The sequence below is a fragment of the Myxine glutinosa genome, chromosome 11 (genome assembly GCF_964187855.1).
Source record: "Myxine glutinosa chromosome 11, kmMyxGlut1.1, whole genome shotgun sequence".
In the NCBI taxonomy this organism is placed as follows: domain Eukaryota; kingdom Metazoa; phylum Chordata; class Myxini; order Myxiniformes; family Myxinidae; genus Myxine; species Myxine glutinosa.
The window spans coordinates 31,103,142-31,116,284 of NC_136271.1; positions in this window are offsets into that span (position 1 = coordinate 31,103,142).

Consider the following 13,143-nt stretch of genomic DNA (forward strand, 5'->3'; position numbering starts at 1 on the left):
CCGATGTCCAAAAACAAATAGTGCGGGCTTGGGAATGTGTGTTAGCCCGGGGTCGTAATAAAGGTGGACAAAAGGACTCCCAGCTTCGACAGAGCGAGATACATTCCTGACATTCTTACAACCACCTGCTAGTACCTGCTTCCAACCAATGAGTTATACTGAGTTACAATCAATGAGTTACATTTCCACAATTCCCTCATCTTTTTGTTTTTGTTTATATTAACCATTAATCTAAACATCAGTAAAAGTAAACAATCAATCACTACAAGTAAACATCAATACAAGTATAAGTAAATAATCAATCCAAGTACTCAAACCACAACTTTGGTAATTACATTCCCTTGGGCATACACCGTCATCCTGCAAGAATCACAAAACATTTCGTTGGTCATTGACTCCTTCCATATTGTTCAATCTATTGCATTTGCATCACAAATATCTTTTCAAAACAACACTTCACCATCACCAAGATACAACAATTTCACTTCATTTTCAAGTTTTGTAAAGCATCTGCAACATCTGGCAAAAACGTTTGCCTCCACACAAATGTTGACTCTTTGTTTGAAAGGAAGGGCTGATCACTTGTGTTTGAATCCAGGTATGAAACATTTTCTGTCTTCATAACACCTGCACTACTTCGTGTAGGATTTCGCTGTTGTGGTAACAGTGCGGAGTCATAGACTGACCCTGCTCTCCATGTAGCATTCTTGCCACTTTTGCTGTAAACCATAATAATTCCTGAACAAGGCCTTCGCCCAGTTGTAGTCGACTTGCCTCTTCCCTCATTATGAGTGGGCAGCAAGTATTGGTGTGACGTTGATTGGCCAGCAAGATGTGGAACAGGGATGCCGGATGCATCCACAATGATGTTGGGACCATGGTGTTCAGGTCATCCATGGTCCATACCATGAGCAACCAGCGGAATTGTGCACAGCTGTTGTGAAAAGGCACAGCCATTTGTTTGCAGCTCCATGCTGGCTCCCCGCAAGTTGGTGAAGTAATAACATATGTTCCCGCATTTCACAGAGGTTGCAGGTAAAATGTCGTTGTCCTGCAACTTCTGATGTGATGAATGTTCCAAGCCTTCGAACAAGAGTAAGTGATCGCCTTTCTTTCATATGTTGCAGTGTGATCCAGGCAGATGGTCACATAAATTTCCTTGGTGAAGGTAAGCATCCATCTCCAAGTTACACGGGAGAATGTCTTCATCATTCTTTGAGAAAGAGGGTGTATGCCACGATTAACTTCATTTTTTAGCCACAAATTTTCTTTCTTTCTTCTTCCCAATTCCGTTAGCAATCCCTCCAAAATGTGATCTCGTCTTATCCTTATGCTCAGTCATATCTGAATCTGCTTTCCGCACACACTGAATCAGATAGGGTACATCTTACCATGAAATCAGCATAATCATGTATATCTTCCGACAGTTTCACATTCAACAATTTGTTGTTTTTCCTTAACACAAAAAGTTATATTCATTTATATGCGTCACACAAATAATATTCAATCAGGTATGTATTTTATTACTAAACTAAGAATAGCATTGTATATGATTACAATCACAAACGGGAATACCTAATTCCCAACAACAATTTTCCCAAACCAACAAATTAAGCATAATGTATAATTACCATAATTCCTCTCCACTTTTTCTTTTCCCTCTTTTTTTTTTTTTTTTTTTTTTTTTTTTTCCTAACAGTGTGTCACTCGTGGTGATATGAGTTCATTGATATTGTAATTGACACAACTCATAACATTGTCGTTATGCCATTATCTTAATTCTACTGTTTATGTCGCCATAAAAGTCTTCCTTTTTTGGTTCCACATTTCTTTCCTCATTTGTCACTTCATGTGTTATCATCGTGTTGTTGGTTACCTTATTCAAACACACCGTCACTAAGGCTTTCAAGCAAGCCACCACTAAAACAATTGCCAATATAACTACTAAACCAACAAACAAGTCTGCTACTCCTTGTATATATTCATATCTATGACATAGTTATATGTCGATGACATTTAACATTATATACCAAACTAACAAGCTTCCTAAAAGGTAAATAAAGAAAATCCCTTAATATGTAACATAATCAGATTATTTGTCTTACCCTGATCCCCCTATCTCCCGGGGTTGAACTCAATCCCCTGATCATGGGTGTAGTTGTGATACATTTTTTCACTCATGCTGTATTAATATCAGCAGGTAATTGTATGTCATGTAGGCAAATAAATGTCACTATTCCAAGTAGGAATATCACATGTTGAAAATGTAATGTTTATCAATGCAAGGGGTGTTAAAATGTAATTCAAATGACTGTAAATCATGACTATCATTTTTCTACCACTGAATGTTCTGCTGGGCTGCTAGGTGCAGCCTCATTTTCTGTGGGATCGTCCACCTTAGCCCCATGTGCTTGCTTGCAATGAGAGGCATGAATCCAACTTTCTATTTTGGGTCCATATTTGTTTCTATTCTTATCAATCTCCTATGGTTTATCAATTCGTTCCAAGATACCGCAACCAAAGGTTTTAACCAAAGCTCTACCAAACTATTTCCAATTTGAACAAAAATGCCAGTGAAACAATGATTCGAAGGATTAACTTCAAGGGGTCAATAAATTTATTCTATAGCCAGATCTAATTTTCCCATCCAATAGTTTGCCTTGCCACATGTCATATTATAACACCTTAATAAACCTTCGAAAAAATGTTTCCCATCTCAACAAATTTCCTTTTTACAAATAGCCATGTGTAACTTACGTATTTAACTACAATTTCCTCTCAATTTGTTTGGCCTAACTGGCCGCAAAAGTGGCTGCCAGCATGCAGTACCGTTTTTTATCTACCAAGGAAGTGTTCCACACAAGACCTCTACCAAAATGTTGTTTGTAAAAACAAATCTGGGATTTCTGATTACATGGATGCACACTCTCAGGACATTTTCAGGCTGCTGTTAACAATCCACTACGATGACTTAATTCCTTTACCCACAATCAAATAATTAGTACAAATTGAGGATATTATCCTTATCACATTCTTTTATAGATTCATTATGTTGGATCTAATTTTTTCCAATAATTTTCCACTGCTGTAAGGCGGAACAATAGCTCTCATAAGTCTTAGTAATATCGTACTTAATTTGCCCAGCAGAGAATAATTTATTTACTATCCTTTCTCATCTGTTAACCAGTGACTTTGTTTAAATTCCAGAACTGAAAACCCACAATAGTTCAAACCAGCAAAATTTTCTTTACTCTTTTCCCATATCATCTATGCCTAAAACACATCCATACATACAGCACAATTTATATGCTGATAAAATTCAAGTTTATATATATAAAATCCATGAGCAGAGTATTCTGGGAAGTCAGTGTAAGACCTCTCCCAAATTTGGATGATTTTGTACTTCCTCATTTCCTTTTATGAAGCTCATATCCATAAATAGATGTTATTCTCATATACATTCTATCAAAAATGGAATCCCAAAATTACTCACAATTTTACTATTAATTAATGGCTGCTCATAACCCAGCACATCAAATTTTTATATTCCATTTCCCTTGACAAAAGAGATAATGCTCATAATCAAATTATATTTCTATTTTATTTTACGGATTCTCTGGATATTCAATCCCATCCACATATCCCAATCCCATCCACATATAACTATCCATTTCCAGACAGGCACACTGTCGGTGTCAACAATCTTGTAAGATTGATACACAAAAACACACACACACATGCATTATGCATATTTGTTTGCGTTGGAACCATTATTTACAGATCAGATGGGTGTCAATTTTATTTCAATTTCATAAAATTTGTCAATCAAATTCAAAATGCTTATAGACAAATAAACCAAAAGTCCATTCTTAGAAAACCCTTATGATGTCACATTGAAATTACCCTTTCTGCCTTCACAATAATCTATCCAAATTTTGACTACACACCCATTTGCATGTCAGTCGACCATTGACCTATCAATCGTGCGGAACAATAGTCCGAAATTCCCACCTGATCATCATGTGACTCTTGTTACTTGGTTTGCCAAAAATTGCAACACAATTGTTCCAAACTTTGTAAATTTAAAATTGCTGTGCCCAAAATAGAAGATCCAATTTTGGCATTTGATCAATTAATTATTAATTTGTTAACAAGCAAAAAGAAAAAATGAATCATTCTTGCTCTGAAAACTTTTCAGACACAAGAATCATCGACAGTTATTCATGTTTGTCCAGTAATCGAATCTGTTGAGGCCAATCATCATTTGGGATTTGCAGCAATGAAGGCCTAATCATTGTCTGAGGTATCGGTCAGCACTGGTACCCTTGATCTTGGTTTACCCTATTAACTTGTCTTCCTTTTGGTATACGGACATCCTCTTTTCCAATGTCCCATCCGTCCACATTTGAAACACCGGTTTCTGTCGTTGTCTGATCTGTGCACCTGTGCACTTGTATTGCTGGGCTGCATCTCTACATCCCTGAGTTGCCACTGCAATCTCTCGTTATCTCCTGAAACACGAAAAAATTCTCTGTACCGTCCTTTTTGGGGAGACAACTGGAAATCTGATGGGACAACTGTCACTTTCGTTCCTAATTTCGAGGGCAGTTGTGCATTTGTCTCCTCCACTGTATCCTGTATCCTTTTTATTTTAAGTTCTAGATCCGTTATCCGTTCTTGCTGTTCCCGTTGTCTGGATTCACCATCCCAAAGATGGAATGCAAGCCAGTCTACCGTTAGATTCTGTCTCTTCCTGGCTTTCAATCTTTGTTCCAATCTTTCCAATCGACTTCGCTCGAATGTACCATCTCTTGGAAACTCCTCATCATGTCCCTTTGTCCACAAATACCAATTCTCGACCTGTCTTATAGCTTCGGCACCATAACGGTCGTACATATGATGTGTACAAGTACCTTTTTGTGGAATTTCTGGTTGTCCTTGTGTATTCTTGCAGGCTCCATTTCCCATTCTGCCTTTTATCAAAGTAGCGTTGGATGTGTTGTAGCTTGTTCCAGGTTCCTCTAAAGCTTCACTCGTACCTCCAGGAAGGATCTCTCCACCTGTTCACACGGTGATTTCCAGAGAATCTCCCTCAGCTGTGGCTTTTGCACAATCCAATCTCACAGATCAGTATTTGCAGATGAGCCGGAGGGTCAGTATGAAATGGGTGAATCCTCAGGTGTCCGCTCTGTTTGACGGGGAAATCACACAATGGTAACCGCACATATATATCTGTATATAAACTCACCACCTTGCTCAATTTTCCCAGGTTGTCTCCACATTGATAATATCTCGCAAATATATCAAAGCTTCTTTCTTGAGACCGCATTTTCATCAATCAAACAATCAATATATTCAATTCAATTTATTCAGTTCAATTTATGCAATTAAATTCAATCAATTAGATTCAATCAATTAACAATTCAATCAATTATTCAATTTCAATTAATTCATCAATATTCATCAATAAATCAAATTAATCATTTTGAATGACTCCTTGCATAAGCCCTTTCCCCAATGATGTCAGGACAGGTCCATCCATTGACTGAGATCGACTCATCGGTCGTCACCTCTGGTTCGTACCTCATGTCAATTGATGAATCACCGTCCTGTCCTAGGGTCATATCTGACATATTTCCCCATTTTGCCTGGTCTCCACAAATTTTCTTTGCAACCACTAAAGGCAACTCATCCTTCATTCGTGAGACAGCCAAAATGGATGGCAGATATTAAAGTTCATTGGAAAAAATATCTCATCATTTTTTTTTTTCTTTAATAGTACCCAAAATCTCTTGGCAATTTAAATTTCGTAAAACTACTGAAATAAGACTGTAAAATTCCTTCAATCATGCTAAATTTTGAAGCTCCATTGCTTGTAACACCCAATTTATCCCATAGGGCTTGAAAGTTCTTTCCCAAGTTCATGCAATCATTCTGCATTTGAACCCTATGATATCATTCATAATAATCATCATGATTTTATAGTCATGGTCATATCATAATCATCTATTTAAAACGAACATTTCCTTTATCACCACAATTATGTGGTATAATCAACAATAGAATAAAACTGTACATAGCAACAGGCTACCTCATGGCCACTCAGTATACCTATTGACAATAAGTCATAACAATATCGAATAATCATTGAACAATTCAAAAATCGCTTCCACTGCTCCAGCCGCAGCATTCGTCATTTTGTTTGCTCATCCGCATGACCAAAACGAAATAAAGGGAGCTCAACCATTACACAGCGCTTTTAATGGCGCATGCCATAGAAACTCAACGCAATTTCGACTCAGCCAGAAAACGAGCAAATTTTGCAGGATGTTAACTGGAATTAGTCGTGAAAATATATCCAAAATACACAAAAAATACACATCCACAAAATAAACAACAAACCCAAACAAACCCAAGGTCGACCCTCTTACACAGTAAATTACATCATTTCAGCATCGTATTGATTGCTGAAATATTCCAGGGTTTATACATACCTTAAAAGAGGTATGCGTGGTGTTGCCCCCTCCCACGTTTATTCCAGGGTTTATACACACCTTAAAAGAGGTATGCGTGGTGTTGCCCCCTCCCACTTTTAATTCCTCATTAAATTACTTATTAAATTACTTATTAAATTACTTATTAAATTACTCATTAAATTACTCATTAAATTATTCGTTAAATTACTCATTAAATTACTCATTAAATTACTCATTAAATTACTTATTAAATTACTTATTAAATTACTCATTAAATTACTCATTAAATTATTCGTTAAATTACTCATTAAATTACTCATTAAATTACTCATTAACTTATTCGTTAAATTACTCATTAAATTACTCATCTATCTATAATTCCAGCAATCTCTGTGTGTCTGTCTGTGTGTCTGTGTGTCTGTGTGTCTGTGTGTCTGTGTGTCTGTGTGTCTGTGTGTCTGTGTGTCTGTGACCGCTGTTTCTCGACAACCACGGGTCCGATATACTTGAAACTTGCCAGGTATATTGCTGGGGACCCGAGGATGTGCCTTTTCAAGGTTTCATATTAATCGGACAATTACTTACCGAGATATGTCCAAAAAACGCTTCAACCAATCAGAGAGCAGCGAGCTATCACGTGTGCCGAACGTGGCGATCAGACTCTGCCTCGGACGGCACATTTGACAGCGTATTCATTTATTTCACGTTGGAAAACTATGTTGCCGCTAAACTATGTTTTAAAACGAATTCAAACTGCGATTAAATTAAAACGATTCATCCTAACTGCGATTTGCGAACTTCCGGACAGTGACGACTGTCCGGCAGCACGCTTTCCGGCATCCAATCACAGAACGCTTTGTTGCGTAGGCGTGGCCGATGTGAGACGAGCGGAGCTGAGCGCGTTACGAGCTGACCGCCATTACGGTACGTAATTCGATTTCTTATGCGCATTATTTCTCCCAATTCATTCATCTCCCAATTTCTCCCAATTCAATTCGTATCACTAATAAAAACGAATTTGCGATTCATTCGCTTTCCTGCGCGTTTGTGCACGCGATGGCGATTGCTTTACCAAACTCCGGAAGCCGTTCGCTTTGGACCAAACCATTGCATGAGGGGGGGGTTCTGTGGTCGTTGCGAATGGACCAAACCATTCATGTAAATAGAGGGGGGGGATTGTCACTGTACTCGCAAGCCGTTCGCCGTTCGCTTTGGCGTTGCGAATGAACCAAACCATTTCATGTAAATAGAGGGGGGGGGGATATAATTTTAGATAGATATATAGTACGGGCATATATATAGTACGGGCATGCCCTAGTTAACTTAACTTACATAGTTTCAGCATTGTATTGATTGCTGAAATATTCCAGGGTTTATACACACCTTAAAAGAGGTATGCGTGGTGTTGCCCCCTCCCACTTTTAATTACTCATTACATCGTTTCCATTAAAAAAAACATCGCTTCTACTGCTCCAGCCGCAGCATTTGTCACTTTGTTTGCTCATCCGCATGACCAAACCGAAATAAAAGGAGCTCAACCATTACACAGCGCTTTTAATGGCGCATGCCATAGAAACTCAACGCAATTTCGACTCGGCCAGCAAACGAGCAAATTTTGCAGGATGTTAACTGGAATTAGTCGTGAAAATATATCCAAAATACACAAGAAATACACAAAAATACACTCCCACACAAATAAACAACATTTATTCCGTTCAACAGAACAAACATTTCCTCTATCATGACACGCATGTCTTCAAAATTATATGACCAAGAGAAAAAGTAAAATTAATTAAAACTGCGGGCAGTGATGATCCGGGGACCATACCGCTCCATCCTGATTGGACGAGTGCGTGCTAGAGTCGTTAACAACGACAGTCCAGATCCGATTGTTCAAAATTTCAACTCAATCGATCGAAAAATGAACGCAGGGATGCATTTTAAAGGTGTGGTGTTACTAACTGAGTTGCCACGAATATGGCCACGAAATTGCCAATATGGCCATCACAAAATATTTTCCTTAATCAATTGGCTCATAGCATAACCAATCTGCAAGTATTTCATCCGAAGATGTATCTCTCAGGAATTTTAATTAAATAAGTCATTTATAAATCAACGAGTTAATTTATTAAATGATTAATCAATAAATCAATATTTTCCTTGACAGCCACATCACTTGGTCAGTGTCATGTCCAAATATCAGCTTCCTTACTCAAAAGGTGCCTGAGTTAATGTAATGTAATTACTGTAATAAGATTACTGCAATTACTGTAATGATTACTGTAATTACTGTAATTACCGGAACTGTAATTACTGTAATTACCTCAGGTAATTACTGTAATGTAATTACTGTAATGTAATAAGAAATGTAATTAATTAAATAAGTACTTCATTAATCGTTAATAATGAAATAATTCCTGAATTCTCATTCGATTCAGTTGACATTCGAATGTCCCCAAAACGTTGGAGCAAAACGTTGCAACAACGAAAGTGAAACGTTGTGGCGACGTTGTGGAAACGTTAGCAAAACCCAACATTTCAACAACAAGTTCCAACAACAAGTTCCAACAGCAAGTTCCAACAACAAGTTCCAACAACAAGTTCCAACAACAAGTTCCAACAAGTTCCAACAACAAGTTCCAACAACAAGTTCCAACAACAAGTTCCAACAACAAGTTCCAACAAGTTCCAACAGCAAGTTCCAACAACAAGTTCCAACAACAAGTTCCAACAAGTTCCAACAACAAGTTCCAACAGCAAGTTCCAACAACAAGTTCCAACAAGTTCCAACAGCAAGTTCCAACAACAAGTTCCAACAACAAGTTCCAACAACAAGTTCCAACAACAAGTTCCAACAACAAGTTCCAACAACAAGTTCCAACAGCAAGTTCCAACAACAAGTTCCAACAACAAGTTCCAACAACAAGTTCCAACAACAAGTTCCAACAGCAAGTTCCAACAAGTTCCCACAACAAGTTCCAACAGCAAGTTCCAACAGGTTCCAACAGCAAGTTCCAACAACAAGTTCCAACAAGTTCCAACAACAAGTTCCAACAGCAAGTTCCAACAAGTTCCCACAACAAGTTCCAACAGCAAGTTCCAACAACAAGTTCCAACAACAAGTTCCAACAACAAGTTCCAACAGGTTCCAACAGCAAGTTCCAACAACAAGTTCCAACAAGTTCCAACAGCAAGTTCCAACAAGTTCCAACAGCAAGTTCCAACAGCAAGTTCCAACAACAAGTTCCAACAACAAGTTCCAACAACAAGTTCCAACAGGTTCCAACAGCAAGTTCCAACAACAAGTTCCAACAAGTTCCAACAGCAAGTTCCAACAGCAAGTTCCAACAACAAGTTCCAACAAGTTCCAACAAGTTATTATCACATTGCAATGACCTCTAAACATTCCTAAACCAATATCCCATTAAAAAATCCCATTAAAATCCCATATTTTGTCACCCTTTGCATTGTTGAAAGCAATTAATTCCATAACTTAATATTACCTCTGGTTTATATATACTAGGGCGTGCCCGCACGTACGTGCTCGCCCGTACGTGCTTGCAAAAAACATGCGTGCAAACAACAACAACAAAACTTTGAAACCACAATCCAATCTCACTTGGTCATCACTCTGTCTATCTCTTTTTGTCTGTCTCTCTCTATGTGTCTGACTATCATCTTTATCTCTGTTTGTCTCTATGTCTCTCTCTCTTTCTCTCTCTGTCTATCTCTCTCTGTCTGTCTCTCTCTATGTGTCTGACTCTGACTATCATCTTTATCTCTGTTTGTCTCTATGTCTCTCTTTCTTTCTTTTTCTGTCTATCTCTCTCTGTCTGTCTCTCTTTCTCACTTTGTCTCACTCTGTCTATCTCTTTTTGTCTGTCTCTCTCTATGTGTCTGACTATCATCTTTATCTCTGTTTGTCTCTATGTCTCTCTTTCTTTCTTTTTCTGTCTATCTCTCTCTGTCTGTCTCTCTTTCTCACTTTGTCTCACTCTGTCTATCTCTTTTTGTCTGTCTCTCTCTATGTGTCTGACTATCATCTTTATCTCTGTTTGTCTCTATGTCTCTCTTTCTTTCTTTTTCTGTCTATCTCTCTCTGTCTGTCTCTCTTTCTCACTTTGTCTCACTCTGTCTATCTCTTTTTGTCTGTCTCTCTCTATGTGTCTGACTATCATCTTTATCTCTGTTTGTCTCTATGTCTCTCTTTCTTTCTTTTTCTGTCTATCTCTCTCTGTCTGTCTCTCTTTCTCACTTTGTCTCACTCTGTCTATCTCTTTTTGTCTGTCTCTCTCTATGTGTCTGACTATCATCTTTATCTCTGTTTGTCTCTATGTCTTTCTCTCTTTCTCTCTCTGTCTATCTCTCTCTGTCTGTCTCTCTTTCTCACTTTGTCTCACTCTGTCTATCTCTTTTTGTCTGTCTCTGGGGTAGATGTAGGGATGGGTTCTTTTTAGGATCATGTTGCATCGAGCATTATTTTTCAAACAGTGTGACTATTAAGCCCACGCCAAAACCTCTGACATCCCACCATTAACACCTATTTTAAGCGTGCCGAATCAGTAAGCATCACCCCTTCTATGAGCCTCGACCAGAGGGTGGTTGTCACCCACAAACACTCGTCGCGAGCTGTTCCATTGTCTGTTGATTCCCATTCTGCTGTTTTTGTCTCATAATCAAGATAAATTTGGAACAGCCCTTAAACTAACACCAAGCAGATCAATTTTTATATTTAAATATAAAATCATTTTCTCATTAATTCATAATCATAAAATCATTTAATCCGTGTCACCCATGCTATTTATCTAGCAAATTTCGTCAAAAAAAAAACACAACAGGTTTTAGTTATGGCGGGAAAACTGAAAAAAATTCTCTATTTAAAACGGGTGTACACGATTGTACACGTGTACGGACCTTACCGACCCGGCAAACAAATCGCCTCATGCACATCAGTGGTGCGTTTCTTCGTGGCGCGTGTCAGAAGAATTACACAGCGCAGGAAAAATACGTATTTACAGAAATCGTTAAAAAAAAACTCGGATAATCGCTAAAATCGTTGTGGCCGGTGTACCATATTGGAAATATATATATATATATATAAATATAATTCCGTTTCCCGGTTCCCTGTCGCTCGCCAAGCGCCGATCAAGTCAAGTGCTTCGAACAAGTGCAAAAAAAAAGTAGTACTTTATCCGTGTGCTGGTGGGTAAACGAGTGTACCGGCCTTACACGTCCTGGAAGCAGATCGTCCCATGGTGCACTCATGGCACGATCTTGCTCCTAGTTCATGGTAAGGCTTCTAATAACCAGCGTCGAACTGGCGCATCTATTTACACAGCGCAAAAATACGTTACACTCCTCGGATTATCGTTACGTTACCTATATCGTGGTATCGGTGCGTAGGGAAGTCCAACACCACCTCCTCCACCATGTATGTACAAAAACTAAACACAGGTTCGTATTTCATAATGGACAATCCCCAAGAAGCCATGCTTACCTTGGCGATGTCCACTCGATCCCCGTATGGGCCACCAAGTTGTCGTGGAAGTGTGTTTGGGACTCGAGACTCCAATGACCGGAAACAGGTTTACAAAAGATCAAGACTTTATTAACTACTAGTTCACTTGTTTCAATATAATAAGGAACTACAATACCATAACGAATTTAGTAATTCAAGTCGTTGGTTCTTCCTCATTGGCCGGTGCTCTCCTGGCGCTGCTTTCCCATTGCATACTCGTTCGTCCGTCGGGCAGATGTTCTCGTGGCAAGTCCTCCTGACTCAAAGTTTGCTCTTGCTTATATGGGCAAATTGGAGTTAATCCTCCGTGCGCTGAATGTTAATCCTCCGTGCGCTGAAGCTCTTTGGTCATCCACAACCGCCTCCCTGCTGGGGAGGTTCTTCACCCTCTTTGCATCCCGATGTCCAAAAACAAATAGTGCGGGCTTGGGAATGTGTGTTAGCCCGGGGTCGTAATAAAGGTGGACAAAAGGACTCCCAGCTTCGACAGAGCGAGATACATTCCTGACATTCTTACAACCACCTGCTAGTACCTGCTTCCAACCAATGAGTTATACTGAGTTACAATCAATGAGTTACATTTCCACATATGTCAGCACAAATCTGCGGGTTAACATCATCGCCTGAGGGCGTGGCTGTATTGCTGATGCAATGCCCTCTGTTTGTTAGGGCAGGTATTTGGAATTTTGCCATGGAGGCGGCAATAGGTCGCCTACCCTTCATGAAGGACACCGTCAGATTTTTAACGTCCACCAATGAATGCTGGCAGATGGGACACCGATGGCGAAGTCATAGGCCCATAGACTCAGTATCATCGTGGGAGATTCCCATGATCTTGAAGGCTGCTTTCCATGGCGTCAAACTGAACAAGGTGTGAAGCAGGGGCACCAGACCAGAGGGGAGAACAGTATTCCATCAAGCTATGGATGAAGGCCTTGTACCTGGAAAAGAGTTCAGGTGTGCTAAGGAAGGACTTTGCACGACAGAGAAAGCCCAGTCGGCGACTGGCTTTGGAGGCCAGCTATGAAGTTTCGTTTGCCCAAGAAAGATTATGGCTGATAGTGAGAATTAGGAGTTTGAGCGACTGAACCTCCTGCCTCAAGAGATTGCAAAGAAAGTAGATAAGAGGATTTGCCATGCAGTCCTTTT